Raw genomic sequence first — 18,381 nt, 5'->3', positions numbered from 1 at the left:
GTTACTGTTTGAGCTCTGAGCGTGAGAAAGGGGGGTTTGCCACAGTCTGAGAAGAGTTGGCTAGAACTGATGGATTGGTTTCCTACCCAAATAAATATAAATTTTATATTTATATAAGTAAGGTTGTAGAATGGGCTCTGTAGTTATCTGGATTCTCTAGTTGGGAGAATGGTTGGGACTAAATGGTCAGGACTAGGTACTATACTCAGTAGTAGATGGGTTTATGTTAGCTTCCTTGTCCTGGAAGGCAGCAGGACAGGATCCAAACTCTGAACAGCTTATTATTTGAAGACCTGAATCAGATCAGAGTATAAACTGAATTCCCTGGTGAACTGAGGTCATCAGTTTTGCTTTTCACATAGGGAAATCTACAGGCTGTGCTATCTGTTTGAATAGGACTGTTGAATGGGCTATGTGGTAGGTTAGGTTCCCTACCTTGTCATAGTTAGGTCCCCTGGTTTGATAAGCTGAAATCTATATTAAGTGATAAACAGGGCTACAAACTAGATTCCCTGCCCATGTACATCAGAAGAAGTGGCTCTCAAGCCAGTAAAGCTCTTTGTTTGTTGTCTTAATGCAACATGAACTGCACCCCAAGTTCCCTGATTGAATAGGAATAGTGGCTTTGCTCTAAAAACTATCATCTGTACTTTCCCATTTGGGTGTTGCTGGGCTAAATAGTTTCTAGGAGTTTTCTCTAGCCTTCTGGTCAGATGGGGATGGAAGACACTCTCTACATCAGGTAGGAGCTATATCTCAGCTTACTTGCTTGGACAGGAGAGAGAGTTGCTACTCTAGGCTACTCTTAATTTCCCAAACAGGATTTCTGGTTGGGAGGGTCAGGAGTTATCCTCAGTCTTAGCTATGAATTAATTCCCCTGCCTGTGCATAGCACAGAAATATTCCACATCTGGTACTGACTTTGCCCTGCTTGCCTCTTGGCTGGAATGTCCCTGGGCCATATAACTTCTAGGAGTTGTCACCAGGCCTTCTGATCAAATGGGGTCAGAAGTTACTCTCCACAGTGAGAATTGTGATTCAGCTTCTTGCTTGGGTGGGAACTCCTTTAGGGTTCTAAGGCTGAAAAAAACTCCTTTGAAAACCCCAAACTAGCACATCTGCACTCCACCATGTTCCCTGTTCAGACTGAACACACAACTTGATTCTGCAGATTAGCAAATTGCTAGTTGGGTTTACTACTTGGTTACAACAGGTACAAACTCAGTCTACCTAGATCTACATTGTTGCAAATCCCTCCCCCCTTTTCCATCACAGTCAGATTCTCAGGGGTTGAGTCCTGCAGATTTGCTTTGGTGAGAGATCAGATCAGAGGACAGACTCCTGCAAAGAGATCCACAATTCTACGGTTGGTGCTGGTGGTCTCCCCTGGGCTCTCTTCTCCCTCTGGAGGAACCAGAGGCTTGGGGAGACCTCTCCTTGTGGTGCTGGTCTGGTCTGTGGGAGGAGACATGTGGTGGCTGTGTAGTCATTTCTCTTACTCTTTTAATGGAATCTGTCTTGATCTCTGTAGTGCAAGGGTGCTTCAGCTTCGCCACCATGTTCTATGATTCTCTCAGTGGTATCTTGTTCTTGAAGAGTTGTTAGTTCTTCTATGAAAGGGAGCAAAGTTGGAAACAACCTGTGTCACCATCTTGGTGACATCAGAATCTGTGTGGTTTTATGTAAATGACAATTTCATCTTTTTAATGATAATCAGTCATTATTTGAAAAGTGTATTTTTATACACTTTTGGGTCAGGCTTTGAAAGTCATTGCTTCAGCTTCGGCTTTGCAGTTTGACCTATATGCATCTAATTGATGTAATATTTTGTGAAAAATAAGAAAACCTAGAAATGTACCATCTATCTTAATGTTTTCATTGCATATATTAGGAAATGAGGCAAATAGCAATAAGTGGTGAGATTTTCAAGTTGGTATAATTTTATTTGTCCTTCTCTTAGATACTATTTATCACTTTTACTCAAGTGTTTTTGTTGTTGTTCACTCAGTAAACAGCTGCTTGACTATTTTGAGCATAGCTATAAGGGATCACTGAATGAACTGTAAAAACTGAAAAGGTGCCTTATAATTTGAAACAACTTAACAGTCTTAGAAACAAAGAGACAAAAATCAGATTGTGAATGTCCATTAAATGTTAGCTCTGATGCCCAGAATTTTATATACATTATCAATTATTGGGCCAAGTTTTTCTAGAAGAGATCTAAATTGGAATGAAACTGAGATTTAGATACATCTACATTTACTTTGTGGAGAAAAGTAATCCTTTGCTCCAGACTCTCACCAAATATTTATTTGTATTTTTAATTTAAGTGGATGATGATTTCGCTGGAATTAAAATACAAAACCAAATAAAAACTCTAATGTGTGTCTTTAATCAGAGTTCAGTCATGTGCAAATGCGTCTGCTAAGTTCAGTGGTTATAGTAGTAATGGTGGGGTGCACATACAGAAAACTATATTAAAATGCAGAATGGCAGGTTTCCCTATTGAAAGTTTGCTTTAAGTTCATAAAGAACAAGTTCAGAGCAAACTAGATTCAGCAATAGTTCTCCCAGTTGGAAGGAAATTGTAGTTGTGATCATAGGGAGGTTGATGATATCTCAGTCTATCCCATTACTATATTAATGATGACATGAATATATATGGGACAAGTTAACTTTATAACAATGATGGGACCAAATAACTCAACATTAAGACCCCCATAGATCTTGTTCACAGATGATGAGGTCCATTCAACTTCTTACTTTTCAGAAGACTTCAAAGCTATCAGGCACCATGAAGATAACAGTCAAACTCTGGAGTAGCAGAGAACATGGGAATACAGAGGCAGAAAACAGAGCATGCTGGTCATATGGACTAAATAGTGGATCTGGGGATTGCACAGGACATATTCATCCATGAGTTGAGTAAGGCTGCCTTGGAGAATTTCATGGAGCTGTGGAGAAGACCATGAGGTCCTGGAAATCACTGGTCTAGGAGGTACCAATGGATTGGGATTTAATGAAATTTGCTTTTAACTCATCATCTTGGATCATGTACCTAAAAATTTATGAGACAGAGGAAAATTCAGACTACATATCTGCATGTGTTTTTTTTTCCTTTATTTTGTCCCCAAATGGTGAATTACAAAATTAGAGTTTATTACTTTTTTTAAGTAATAAAAATGAGGAAAGAGAAAGTAAGTTGAGGCAGGGAGTAGGATATAAAAAGATAAAGTACATTATAAAAAATAAATATACAAAATAAAGACAGAGTTGGGATTTAAACCCACAATGCCTAACTTCAATGTCTAAGCTATAATATCAATGGGGATTGCAGATATAGTTTGTTTAAAGTTATTTCCATATTATAGGATGGGATGGAGAATATGAAGAAAAATCTGTGCCAATTCTTAAGGTCCATTGCTGTGAAGGAGCAAATGTTTTTGCTTTTTGTTTCTGAATTTAAAATGATTTCTTTATGCAAAAGTCATGTTGAATTATATGATCAATATTTATTTTACACAAAATTTTTATAAAATAACTTCTGGTTTGAACATGTACCCATGAGTTTTCTTTATGTGACTTAAACATGGTAATTCATAATTCAAATTGATATGTTATTGAAATGCTGAGACATTAAACCATTTTGATATATGCATGCAATATCTTAATGTGTTATTCTCATGCTGATTTAATCAAAATAGGTACAAAACAAATATGCAAAAGAACTCTGGCCAATTTATGATTTATGTTATAAATAGCAGATCTATTAATAATAACAAAAATATTTTCAGACTAAAACATAAAAATTAGGACATTTAATATAGAGAAAAGTGATGTAAAACAGAATAAGAATTTTTTGTAATCTGCCAGTTTTTACAGTTATAGTAGAAAAAACATTTTCTAGATTATTATTACAATTCAGAGATTTGCTTTTTGGTTTAAAAATGATCTCTATAGGTAGATATATTACTTAGATATATATTATTATATATATTAATATTAAATATTAATTATAAGAAAATTATTTTGTTTTTAAATTAACATATACTGTATTATTTGTTTCAGGGGTACAGGTCTGTGATTCATCAGTCTTACACAATTCACAGCACTCACCATAGCACATATCCTCCCCAACATCCATTACCCAGCCACCCTATCCCTCTCACCCCCTTCTACTCCAGCAACCCTCAGTTTGTTTCCTGAGATTAAGAGTCTCCTATGGTTTGTCTCCCTCTCTGGTTTCCTCTTGTTTCATATTTTCCTCTCTTCCCCTATGAACATCTGCCTTATTTCTCAAATTCCACTTATCAGTGATATCATATGATTGTCTTTCTCTGATTGACTTATTTGGCTTAGCATAATACCCTCTAGTTCCATCCACATCGTTGCAAATGGCAAGATTACATTTTTGATGGTTGTATAATATTCCATGTATAATAATAATCAAAATGTATCTCATTTTGATTTTGATTTGATGCCGAGTGATGTTGAGCATTTTTTCATGTGTCTATTGGCCACTTGTATGTCTTTTTTGGAGAAATGTCTGTTCATGTCTTCTCATTTCTTGACTGGATTTTTTTTTGCTTTTTGGGTGTTGAGTTTGATAAATTCTTTTATTCTTTTTTAAGATATTATTTACTCTTTTGACAGAGGAAGGGAGAGAAAGCACAAGCAGGGGAAGTGGCAGGCAGAGGGAGATGGAGAAGCAGGCTCTCCAGGGAGCAGGGAGTCTGATGTGGGGTTTGTTCCAGGACACTTAGATCATGACCTGAGCCAAAGACAGATGCTCAACTGACTGAGCTACTCAGGTGTCCCAAGTTGGATAATTTTTTTTACAGATTTTGGACACTAGCCCTTTCTCTGGTAAGACACTTGCAAATATCTTCTCCCATTCCATAGATTGCCTTTTAGTTTTGTTGACTGTTTCCTTTGCTGTGCAAAGGCTTTTTATCTTGATGGAGTCCTAATAATTCATTTGTGCTTTCATTTTTCTTGCCTTTGGAGGCATGTCTAGCAAGAAGTTGATGTGGCCAAGATCAAAGAGGTAGCTGCCTGTGTTCTCCTCTAACATTTTGATGGATTTCTTCTCACATTTAAGTCTTTCATCCATTTTGAGTTTTTTTGTTTGTTTGTTTGTTTGTTTGTTTGTGTTTTTTTTTGGTGTGTGTATGGTGTAAGGTGGTTCAGCATTTTCATTCTTTTGCATGTGCTGTCCAACTTTCCCAACACTATTTGTTGAAGAGACTGTCTTCTTTCCACTGGATATTCTTTCTTGGTTGTCAAAGATTAGTTGACCATTGAGTTGAGAGTCCATTTCTGGGTTCTCTATTCTGTTCCACTGATCTATGTGTTTGTTTTTGTATCAGTACTATACTGTCTTGATGACAGCAGCTTTGTAATAGAGCTTGAAGTCTGTAATTGTGATGCCACCAGCTTTGATTTTCTTTTTCAACATTCTTTTGGTAATTTAGGGTCTTTTCTGGTTCCATACAAGTTTTAAGATTGTTTGTTCCAGCTCTATGAAAAATACTGATGATATTTTGATAAGGATTGCATTGAATGTGTAGATCACTTTGGGTAGCATAGACATTTTAACAATATGTGTTCTTCTAATCCATGAGCATGGAATATTTTTCCATTTCTTGGTGTCTGCCTGAATTTCTTTCATAAGTGTTTTATAGTTTTCAGAGTAGAGGTTCTTTACCTCTTTGCTTAGATTTGTTCTGTTTTGTTTCTGGTTTGATTTTTTTGTTTTTGTTTTTGTTTTTATTTTCTTCTAGTTTGTTTTGTTATTTTTTCCCTATTGTTGGTATTGTTGCCTTTTCCTCTCTTTCTTCTATTCTTTTCTGGAAATAATGATGAAATGGAGGAATTCATCACAAAAGTAGAACAGTGGGAAATACTGACAGGGATTTAATCAATATGGATATAAATGAGCACTGGGTGTTATATGCAGCTAATGAATCATTGAACATTATATCAAAAACTAATGATGCACTATGCATTGGCTAATTGAATTTAAATAAAAAATATGGATATAAATAAGATGTCTGAACTAGAATTTAAAATGATTATGAAGATACTAGCTGGGCTTGAAAAAAGCATAGAAGACACCAGAGAATCCTTTACTGTAGAAAAAAAATAAAAAAGAACTAAAATCTAATCAGGCAAAATTAAAAATATTATCACTGAGATTCTGTAAAAAAATGGAGACTCTAATAGCAAGGATAAATGAAGCAGAAGAGAGAATCAATGATACAGAAAACAAAATGATAGAAAATAAGGAAGCTGAAAAGAAGAGAGAAAAACAACCACTGGATCATAAAAGGATACTTCAAGAAATTAGTAATTCCATAAAGTGAAATAATATCCTGATACTAAGGGCCCCAGAAGATGAACAGAGACAGAGAGAGAGAGAGAGAGAGGCAGAAGGTTTATTTGAACAAATTATAGTTGAGAACTTACCTAATTTGGAGAAGGAAACAGGCATTCAAGGTGCAGAGAACTTCCTCAAAAAAAAAAAAAAAAAAAAAGAAAGAAAAAGAATAAAGGTCAACAACTTCACATATAAGTCAAGGCAATTGAAGAAGTCACACTCTGAAGAGAATGAGAAACATATTTGGGAAGAGAACTTAATTGGAGGAGTCCTTGCTTGCAAATTTGGATCTTCTGCTCCCAGATGAAAATCTCAAGGAATGAACACGAGTCGCAGTACTAAAACTTCCAAATGTAATCAAGATGTCATTAAGTGATAAAAGCAAAAGCAATCACTAAAAATAAGGTAAGAAATTGAAATAATATTTGAAAAAGGCAAAATTAAAATACTCAAGGACAGCAAAAGGAAAGTATTACTAAATGCTGGTTGTGTTCAAGACTCCCAGAAAGAAAAAAATCCAAAACAACAATGAGTCAGAATCGTGAGTATAATAGAACTGAAAGGTGCTACTGAATATATAACTATATGTAAATGGTGATAATGCAGGTATGAGGTCACAAATTCTGTGCAAACCAATTAAGGGAATTTATGGTATTCATCAGAGGGAACAGATGGCCAAAGATTACTTTTTGAAGTATTTGAAGGGTTAGGTTGAACTGTTCTTTCCCTCTGTATCACAATGAAAAGCAAGCAGAAATAGCTCTAAATTATAGGTTAGATTACTCACTCAGGAAATTTTTAAAGTGTAATCAGTGTGGTATGCCATAGAGAGAGGTAGAATAGTACAGTGGGAGGTAGATAGAGGGCTTTAAGAGCACAGGGTGGTGAGTCAGATATGGATTGACACCTATTCTTTACCATTTAGTCACTGTTGGTATTGAACAACTTCTGTAAAGATCCAATGACATTGCAGAGCACACTCAACACAGTGAGTGACATGGAGTTAGGACACAAGAAACTATGGCCTTGGTGGACATGGAAATGTGCCTCTCAGATCTTGGACTTGGGAGTGAAACTGATTTAAGTCCTCAGCTGATGGCTCTGGTATCTATTGCTGTGTTAGTGCCAATGAATGTGGCAGGGATGCTAAGGCAGGACAACTCTTGGGAAAAGGGGGAGAGTTGGTTCCCTCTGACTTTGGTGACTTTGGTCCAAGGACTCTTCAACAGCCTTGATGAATTTTCCTTAAAAATGCATTGCAGTTTCAAGTGCTTCCACCCTCCACTTTCTCCTTCACTTGGGATCCAAAATGCATTGTGATCTGATGGCTTTCCCAACCTCTCCTCATTTCGTTCCCATTTTCTTTCATAGGTGTATTCCCTAAAATTTTCTTGCACATTGCATTCGGTCTTGACCTCTGCTCTTCAGAGGCCCTTGGCTAACACAGAAGTTACTCGTTACTCTCATTAATATTAATATGCTATTTTAGCTGGCAAGTAATTCTTGAAATCAGGAATATATTCCATGGGAATTCTGTAGAGATCTTTAGTGATAGAGAGATGTATTTTAAAGACTGTGAGTGTATTCAATTACCATGTCCTTGAGTGAGGTGCTTCTAAGGACAGGTAGACATGCTCCAAAAAGTGATGAGAAGGAAAGAAAGAGTACAATTTATAATATGCCCTCCCTTCTCTCTTCTTGGTTATGTTTCTTCTCCCTTTTAGATTAAGCTTGAGCAATTTTTAATTATTCTGGTACTTTTTACTTTCTTCTCATTTTAGTCCTTTTCAGCTTTAGTGAGTAAGCAATAAAAAAAAAAAAAAAAGTTGATCTGCTTCTAAAAGGAGAGAGAGAGAGAGAGTACAGGAAAGAAAAAAAAAAAAAAAAAAAAAAAAAAAAAACAGATCCATACAAAATCACCAAAATGGAAAGAACTGAGAATTTGCTGGGTAGATATTCTTTTAAGATTCTTTCCAGCTTTGTGATTCAAAGTCAGGTTTAACTGTTATATTGGGAATTAAAGAATTGTAGAAGTGGAGAGGATCACAATGAGACTTATAGTCTAAACCTACTCATTTCTGACTTCAAAAGCTGAAATCATTTATAACAAATGATTTTCTATATTTTTCTTAATTTTTTATGAATATTCACCACTTACATGAAGATCTATTTCACTATTGCATCATTTTGATGATAAAGAACTTATTCTTAAAATCTAATGACAAACTTATTCTTAAAATCTAATGACAAGTTCTAATGACAAGTTATTAGGACCTCTTAAAATACCCACAGATGAAAAGAACAACTTCATTCAATTCTTGAAGATTGTAATCAGGTCACCCTTTCGTATTTTTTATTTCAGTTAAATAGCCAATTTTATTCATTAATTTGTGTATTCATTTAACAAGTAATTTTAGTGCCTTATTATACTAGATTTTTTTGGTCAATTTCATTACTTTTGTTTGTATTCCTTGGACTCTCTCCAGTTGTTCTAGAATCTTTTAAAAGCCGATGACCAATATTAGACACACTATTGTAATAAGGATCTGACTTGCCAAAAGAATTAGATGCTGTCTTTCATTTTTATGTTTTATTACCACCAAAACATTATATCATCTCCATTCCTCATATCCTCTCCACCAACATCAATTCTCCCTCAACCACTAGGAAAGAATGTGTTAAAATTTCACCTGTGGTCAGACATTACTTCTAGATATTCTTTTCCATAGTATACTCAGTCATCTGTTTTAGCTGTTTATAACTTATCTATCCTATTTTCTGATTTTTAGTACTGGCATCTGGCTAACTTATTTATAATACATTTTTTAAAATTACTTTTTTATTTCATTCAGATCAGCTTGATATGAAATGAAGGTAAAAAATCAAAGCTCTAGCACTTTTTAGCTGTGTGCCTAGGAACAAATTATTTAACCGCTATATTTATTAATCTGAAAAATGGGGACACTCATACTTAGATGATAGGTAGGATAAGCAGGAGGAAATGACATATTAATGCATTGCTGATATAATCAGTGTTTAAACTGTTAGTGTCTTCCTTCTAGATGTGGACAATTATTTACTTTCTATACACTAAGTCACAATAAGAAAACTTAAGAGAGAGTGTAGCTGAGGAAAAAAAAAAATAGCTCAGAGAGGGAATATAGCCTTAGCTTTTTTATAGAAGGCATATTTTTTTGGCTAACTTAAAAGAGAAGGATCAAATATCAAATTCTTTTCATATTTGCTTTAATTTAGAGCAGGGCCACAGAGAAAATATATTTTTTCCCTTATAGACATCTGAGAAAATATTCCAATATAGTAGGAACATGCATTTAATTTCCCCCAAAAGAAAAGAGATATGCTTTTCATTGGACCAAGGGAGAAGACACTGAAGGGGAAAGATTCAGAGACAAAGGAGAACTATCAACAAGTATGGGAAGTGTTATCACATAAAAGAAGAACTCACTTCTTCTCAGTGGGCCAAACACTATGGTTAATATCAGAACAAATGAAAGGGAACCAAGAGAAAAGAGCTTTCCCATGTTTAAAGCTATTTAGAAGTGGAATGGACCATCCCAGGATGGGTTAGTTTCTAATGTCAGAGGCTGTAAAATCACTTTGCATGTAGAGAATTCAAGCGTTAAAGGGTGACTTCATTAGAGCTGTATTTTTCAAGCTGATCTATAAGGCAGAGCAGGAAACTCTGTGAATAACCTTCTGGGGACCATTAGTCTAAGGGTCCAGGGAGGAATGGTTGGAGAGAGAAGCTCCATTGCAACTACTGAGCTCTTAAAAAGATGGAATAGAGAGGAATGAGTGAAAGGTCATACATATTCACCTTGCACATTCCTGTGCCACCAGTTGGCAAACAGATATCTAAAGGCACCCATTCTTTCAGGTGTTCCTGATCTGTTGAAGACACTGGGGTAAGAATAAGGAGGAGTGTAAGGTGATCATGGTACTTCATCTTTTCAAGCATAAAGACAAATTCAAATAGCCGTGATGACAAACCAATAAAGAGAGTATTGAATAGAATAATTGCCGCTTTCGAAAGTGCTGTGGTGCTAAGGAGATAGGTGAGGTGCTGAGAACCAAGGAAATAGGAGATGGACTCTGATAGTCAAAACTGGGAATGGGAGTGGAGTAGTCAGTGAAAACTTCTCCAAGGAGCTGATGTTCATTAACATGGGAGTTCTATAAAATAGGTAAGAGAAAAGAAAAGAAAAGAAAAGAAAAGAAAAGAAAAGAAAAGAAAAGAAAAGGAGTCATAGAAATAGATGATAAGATAGATGGGAAGGAAACTAGCTCTGCAAATACAGAAAAGAGCATCTGTGAGGGATAAAATACCTTAACATTTTCTTGAAGATAAAAGAAAACAAGTGTGATTGCAAGATTTTCTCTTGGATGAGACTGGAGTGGTAGTCAGAATTTTTAAGAAATTAATTTCATTTAAATAGAAATGGAAAGCTATTGAAGAAGTTTAAAAGAAGCAACCAGAAAGATTTATGTTTTAATAAGATTGGATTTTAAATTTTTGACTTTTAATTTGAAAAAAAAGTCAAAAAATGCAAGGATGGTACAATAAATTTCTTTGTATGCTTGTCCTAACTTTGTGATTGACCATATTTGTTCCCTTTTGCTCTTTACATAAGTAACTATTATTGCTATTACTACTGAATCATCTGAATGTCATAAACTGCTTAACATTTTACCACTGGGTAGTTCAGTATCTCCAAAGAAAAACGCTATGTCTTAGATAACAAATGAAATTACCAAATTCAGTGACTGTAACATTCATACACTACTATTACATAACACACACAGCATATTTTGATCTCTCCAACTGTCTCTCTACTGTTTTTTATAGGAGTTAATTGTAGTTTCAGACTCAGGATACCTTCTAGGGCCAATACTGCATTTAGTTGTCATATATCCTTCATCTCTCTTGGTCTGAAACAGATCTCTCAGTCTCTGTCCTCATGACATGGATGTTTTGAAAAGTATGGGCAGTTGAGATGCAAACTCAGGGTCCTTCAATTTAGGATCGTCTGATGCTTTGGCATGCTTAGATTCAGGTAATGTGTTTTTGGCAGGAATCCCACAGAAGTTATATCCTTTCACAGGAATAATACAGAAATTATAACCTTCTCACTGCTGCACATGAGCAGATGTATGATGTCACTTGGTCTTATTAACTAGTGATGCTAACTTTGACTATTTGGTTAAGGTGATATCTGCTAGATTTCTCCACTGAAAAGTTATTTTTCTCTTTTATGGGAGATGCTTTAAGAACCCATAAATAGGGGCGCCTGGGTGGTTCAGTGGGTAAGCCTCTGCCTTCAGCTCGGGTCATGATCTCAGGGTCCTGGGATCGAGCCCTCATCGGGTTCTCTGCTCAGCAGGGAGCCTGTTTCCCCCCTCTCTCTCTGCCTGCCTCTCTGCCTACTTGTGATCTCTCTCTGTCAAATGAATAAAATCTTTTTAAAAACCCCATAAACATCTTGTTTTCTAATAAACTTGTACTCAGTAATATTTAGCATTAATATCAATTATCTAAATCAATTATTATGGTGGTTGGTTTTTATAATTCTTTTATACCTTTTACATTAGTATCGATTCTTCTTATTTCATACTTTTACAAAAAATGTATATCTTTACTCATTTATTCTCATCATGAACTCATGGATTCTGGTTCTATCTATGGTTTATAATTTTGTCTGTTATTCATTTTGAAACTCAAATTATCCCATGTTTGGTCAGTGAGAGCTCTTTCAGGCTGGCTCATTTGCCTTTCAACATGTCCCTGTCAGTATTTGAACACTTCCTTAATTTTTAGCACAAATGTCTCAGGTTCACCTTGTTTTCCCTGACCAAACCTGATTCCTGTAGTGGAGAGTGGTGTTTTGAAATCGGCATCTGGATGAAGAAGCTCACCTTTGGAGCTCTGTGAGGAGTGAGAACATTGCAGGAGAGCAGGTAGTTGACCCGAGACTACTGAATCTGGGTCAAAGTTCACAATGGTTTGGTCCAAGGTGGTAGACATAGAGAAAGAAATATAGGAGGACATATATTTTATGTGTAAGTAAATATGTAGTTATATGTGGAAATTGCTTATATGTGAATATTGGGGTAATTGGATATTGAGGTACAGAAAAAAGGGGATTTATGATAATCCCAGGCTACTGGAACCCACAGTTTGTGAAGTATGTATACTGCTCACCTTTGATATTCTTTCCAGGCTCACATGCTGAATCTATACTCTGGCAGCTGAGTGTTGTATGCTGCCTTTTTATTGACTGTGGGGATGTGACCATACTTGCATCTGCATCTGTGGGGTCATGCTCACACGTTGCCATGGCAACTTCCCAGAGTACAGCTGCTTGATGTCTTTGGTGGCTTTCATGAATAGAAGGTTCTGGAATCAACTGCCTGAAAGTACTTGGAGGTGACTCAGCTGGTGCCAAATTAGTGTTGGGAACCTTATTCTAGTCTTTAGAAATAGGGAATTAACAAAGGGAATATTCTCAGGGCTTCTTACATAGTATAATGGTGATAAAAGTTTGAACTTTGATGAAAGAAAATGTCAGTTTGTGAATAACTATGAGCTGGTCTTTCTATTGTAAACATATATTTCAAAATGGGAATACATGGATTAGGGAAAGCAGCAAGGAGAAATTTACATGATTTATATTTTTGATGTATGTGATAATAAGCTTGTCTCCTTTCATTTAATATCAAAGAAATTAGATTTGATTGGCTTTTATTAAGAAAAACTCAAAACTATAAACATTTGGTTTATCTTTTATCTCCTTTAGACTGCAGATATATAAATAATAATTTTTGAAATCTGTAATCAAAAATCCTGTAATACTCCAAAACTTCTCTTGTTGATGTTTTACATACAGATACACTATGTCTTATTTTGGTTTTTATTTTATTTTATTTTATTTTTTTTTAAGATTTTATTTATTTATTTGACAGACAGAGATTACAAGTAGGCAGAGAGGCAGGCAGAGAGAGAGGAGGAAGCAGGCTCCCTGCTGAGCAGAGAGCCCGATGCGGGGCTCGATCCCAGGACTCTGGGATCACGACCTGAGCCGAAGGCAGAGGCTTTAACCCACTGAGCCACCCAGGCGCCCCTTATTTTGGTTTTTATAAAATAACAGATTCCATGGTGCATAAGTTCAGAGAGAATATCCTTGAGGGGAGAGATCATTTGGTGTGTTTGGAGAAGTAAAATAGGATTCACATAAATTGCAGCTTTTTACACTAATTGATCTTTCTTTGAACCCAGGTTTCTTTCTTTTGGGGACACTGAGTCCTTGTGTTTTGTTTTGTTTTTTTTGTTTTTTGTTTTCTTTCTGGTTGTCTAGTTTGTTGGTTTTATAGCTCGGAGCAGTTTTCTGCCTCATCCTCAATCTCTGCAAAGCCCCAAAGTATCAGACGCAAGTTCTAACCTCTCACTAAGATGTCTTTTCTCTGGATTACTGACCTTTCATTTAGCATGAAGATTTGAGTGTCTGAAATAGTTCTCCAGTGAATGTGCTCAGGGGCAGACAGACTATTCCTCTATAGTTTATTAAATGCTTTATGTATGGTTGGTTGAATGTTTAAGAGGTTAAGTTGTGGTGTGCTAGACCTGCGGGTTTGACCTTGAGTTCTATCTTTTACTTAGTAACTCTGCGACTTTTGACAAGTCACTAAAGAGTTTTGTTTTCTCAACTATGAATTGAGGATAAAGACAGTCTTTAACTCATCAAATTGTTTGGGGACTTCAAGGAAATGATGTACAAAAGGACTTGGCATAGGGTTTGATTCTTAGCAGAAACTGAGTAAATGGTGGTATTATTTTGATTATTTTTATATTAAAATATATTTTTCTATTAAAATAATTTATATATATTTATATTAAAATAATTTATATATTTTATATCAAAATCATTTATATAATATTTTGTATTAAAATAATTTCAATTTTTAAAATAATTATAATTTTGTAATTCCTTCTTAGGTGCAAGGTCTGTATGAAGTCCTTTACTGACTTCTTTCTTTTGCTATTCGTAGGCACTCTATGAGTGCCACTAATAATTCCATTTTAGATATGAGGACACTAGTACTTAACAAAAAGTTAAGGAAGTAGTCCAAGGCAGTACTGGTTGAGCTGAGATTCAAATCAGCTCTGTCTGATTCTAGGGTTGGCACTCTCATTTAGAAAGCCATGCAACAACCTCTGTCCAAACTGATGACTGCTGGATCACAAAAAAATATTGTCCTAGCTAATATTCATGGAACACTTTCTGTGCTAAATATTTCCAATAACTAGTATTCACAGTATGTTTGCAATCTGTTGAGCTAGTCTTTACCTGGATTATCTCCTTTAATCCCCTTAATCGATTTATGAATTAGGGATGTATTACTCTTACTTCACAGATGAGGAGATCAGGGAACTCAGTGAGTTGTTTAGTGTCCCAGAAACAGGTCTGCCTGGCCTCACGCCCCAGAGCATCTCCTCACCACAATATGAGCGAATACACTTCTTTTGTTTGAAGCCATGGAGCTTGCTGTAATTTGTTACAGCAGCCCTAGAAATCCAACACAGCCCACACATCTTCCATCTTTTCCTATTACCTGGGAGGGACTGAAAGAAGAAAGAACGAGGGCAAGCTATGTATGCATATTTTGAATTCTAATTTTAGGGTAATTGGCTGACAACCTTGCATTTTGTTATGCTGAAAGAAACCTACAGTTATGGAATACAAAGCATTATTCTATTAGCTTTGCCTTGAGATGTGCTAAACTAAATCACTTCTCAGCTACTGGGGAAAGGACAGTCTAATCATATATAATTGGTGGTGATGTGGGGGGTAGGGTGCTCTGCTTGAAATGGGAAATGCTAGAGAAACTGAAGACATGGAAGGTATTGCAATTCCAGGCCAGAGAAAATGAATCCCTAAGGTATGTATGAAAGAAAGGAAGAAAGGAAGGAAGGAAGAAAGGAAGGAAGGAAGGAAGACAGGAAAGAAGGAAGAAAAGAAGGGGGAAAAAGGGAGCGTAGTGAACCTAGAAGGTATAAATCCAAAAGATTTCATAGTAAAGTGTTGAGAAGATGATGTCTGATTCATTTTAAGCAGAACTGAGGGAAAATGAACCAACAAAACAAAAACAACTCAGCAATTTCTGGTTTTCTAAAAGTTTCAAATTTCGTGTATGTGGCAGTGTTATTTCACCATGGCTGCCCTAACTAATTACCAAAAACTGGATGACTTGAAACAACAAAAATGTATTCTTTCACAGTCTGGAGGCCCCAAGTCAGAGATGAAGGTGCAGCAGGGAGATGCTCCCTCGGAAGCCCCAGGGGAGGATCTTTCCTTGCCTCTTCCACCTTCTGGTGGCTCCTAGCCTTCCTTAATTTGTGCCTATGTGACTGTAACTGCCTCTGTCTTCAGAGGACCTTCTTTTTTCTCAGTCCTTCTATGTCCCTCCTTTGCTTGTAACAACAGCAGCCAACAAATTTTGCCCCAAACCACTGACACTAAAGTCTTTGGGAGCCACATTTTGTTTTTTTTTGCTCTCTTTCACAAAACTGTTTCTAAGAAGTTGTCTTATGTTTCACAACCTATTAAATCTTCTTTCCTTACCAACTACTCCCCTGAAACTACTTGTGTCAAGGGATCACTGATGTCTATCTGTCTCACGCGGAAGACTCATCTCTGACTTTTTTTTTAAATTGTGTTATGTTAGTCACCATACAATCTCTGACTTACTACTCATCTCTTGGTCTCTGCAACACTCACTTTTAGCTTGCTTGAAACTCTTCATTTTCTGATTATCTCCTAATCTCTCACCCATGCTGTAATTGTTGGAGCTCTTAATGGCATGGTTGTAGTTCTTTTCAGCCACATTCTCTCCTTTAGTGATCTCATCCATCCCTTTGGATTTAGCTGCCATGTATATGTTCATGAAAGTCAAATTAATATTTTTTGCCAAAACCTTCAATCTGAGTCCAGACTCTTGCATCCATGACACTCTCTAAGGGTAGTTAAATTTAATACCTGAACTAGAACTCTTACCAGTCATCCTCATAAAAATATCCTCATTCAGTCCTAAGAATCTTAGTAAATGACATCACACTCTACCCAGTTTTTCATACCAAGATTTAAAGTCAATAAAAGGGTAGCCATACAAACTAAGTAGATTGTCAGAAAGTGAAACAAAACAAAACAAAACAACAACAAATAAACAAAAAACCAAACCAAACCAAAACAAAAACCTAGGATAATGGCTTGAGAAAAAGAAGAGTTAATACAACCAGGGAATCAGTGCAGAAGATCAAAGATCTTACTAATAAGAGGAGAACAGAAAAGGGGAGAGGAGGAAACTAGCAAAGAAGTGATACAAGAAAAGTGTTCCAAAACTGAAGAGTGCCAAACCACGTAAGTGCATTTCAGACTTCGGCTTGGACCTGGTATAATGTCTGCTCACTTTCCACTGGCCAAAATCATCCCAGACTGGTGGAGTGCGGGAACACAGTTTTCCTGCCGTGAAGTATGGTGACGGTGAGGAAAGAATGAATAGCTGTGGACTAATTATACAATGTGCCACAGAAAGCATAGCCTGGGAAACAGATCCTGAAAACAAAAATGTGATGAAAGTGTTTAATAGAAGAGAGAGGCAAGTCAATTTCCAAGATGAGAGTGAAGAGGGTGAAAAACCCACACTAACTCTTGAGGCCCCCAATTGAGAATGGAACCGGAGGAGGAAGGGCTCGAGCAGTAAGTACACAGGAAAGGAAAAGGAGCTGATTGTTATTCTGATACATTTGATTATGGAAAATTGAACTGGAAGTCCTTCCAATAATATTTTTTAAACAAAAAATTCCCTTGAAAGCTATTAATGTCTTTTCATTTTTAAGAATGAAATTAAAAAATCCAATAGGTCTTGTGTGTTCCAACTACTACATGCACCCTAGACTCATTTCATACCATGGGCCACTTGTTCATTGACCCTCAGCCATCCAGGTGCTCTCTGGGTCTTCAGCCATGCCAAGATCATTCTTGTCTAAAGGCCACTCTGAGTGGACTGCTCCTAGCCCAGTTTTTCAATGTCTGGCTAGGTCTTGTCCTTTACATCTCTTAGTTCAAATTTATTCTTGAACAGTTTTTCCTAAAAATGTTATTCATATAATCCCTCATCTACTGTATCCTGCCACAAATCCCATCATCACCTTTAATTCCCTTTAAATAATTGTCATAATTTTTAATAATCTTAATTATTACTTTTCTTATATATTTGAGGTCTTCTTCAACACTGTAATTTTTATGAGGACAATGCCCTTCTATTTTGTTCTCTGTCCTATTCTCTGTGTTTGGGACAGCCACTGGCATGAAGAAAACATGCAGGTAAATACTGACGGAAGGAATGAATAAACGAATGAAGTGGGGTACCTGGGTGGCTCAGTCCCTTGTCTGCCTTTGGCTCAGGTCATGATCTCAAGGTCTCAGGATCGAACCCTGCCTTGGGCTCCCTGCTCAGTGGGGAGTCTGTTCCTCCCTTTGCCCTTCCCCTCCCTCATGCTCTCTCTCTCTCTCTCAAATAAGTAACTAAAATCTTTTTTAAAAAAATTAATGAATGAAGTCATGAGGAATAAAGAAGAAAACAGTATACTGTTGTGTGGGACTATACAAGGACAGCAGTAATCCAGGCAACAATGGGGAGGGTTTGCTCTAAGGAAAACAAGTGTAAACTGGAATTTTAAGAATAGGGAGTTTATTAATTGCATTAGGGGGAAGAATGTGCAGGTAGGGGAGGGCTTTTGCAAGGTTATGAACCTTGAAACAACATGGCCCATTTAATGGACTGTAGGGTGATAGCACCCATTCTGTCGATGTCACAACAGGTAAGGATACATTAAAAAGCATCATAGAGACTCCAAGAGCACTTACATGTTGGCCATAATCAGGGTCAATACTTAGATGTTTATTGTTCATAATGAGGGCAGAATC

The sequence above is a fragment of the Martes martes genome (genome assembly GCF_963455335.1).
Source record: "Martes martes genome assembly, chromosome: 3".
In the NCBI taxonomy this organism is placed as follows: domain Eukaryota; kingdom Metazoa; phylum Chordata; class Mammalia; order Carnivora; family Mustelidae; genus Martes; species Martes martes.
This window is presented reverse-complemented; position numbering follows the sequence as displayed.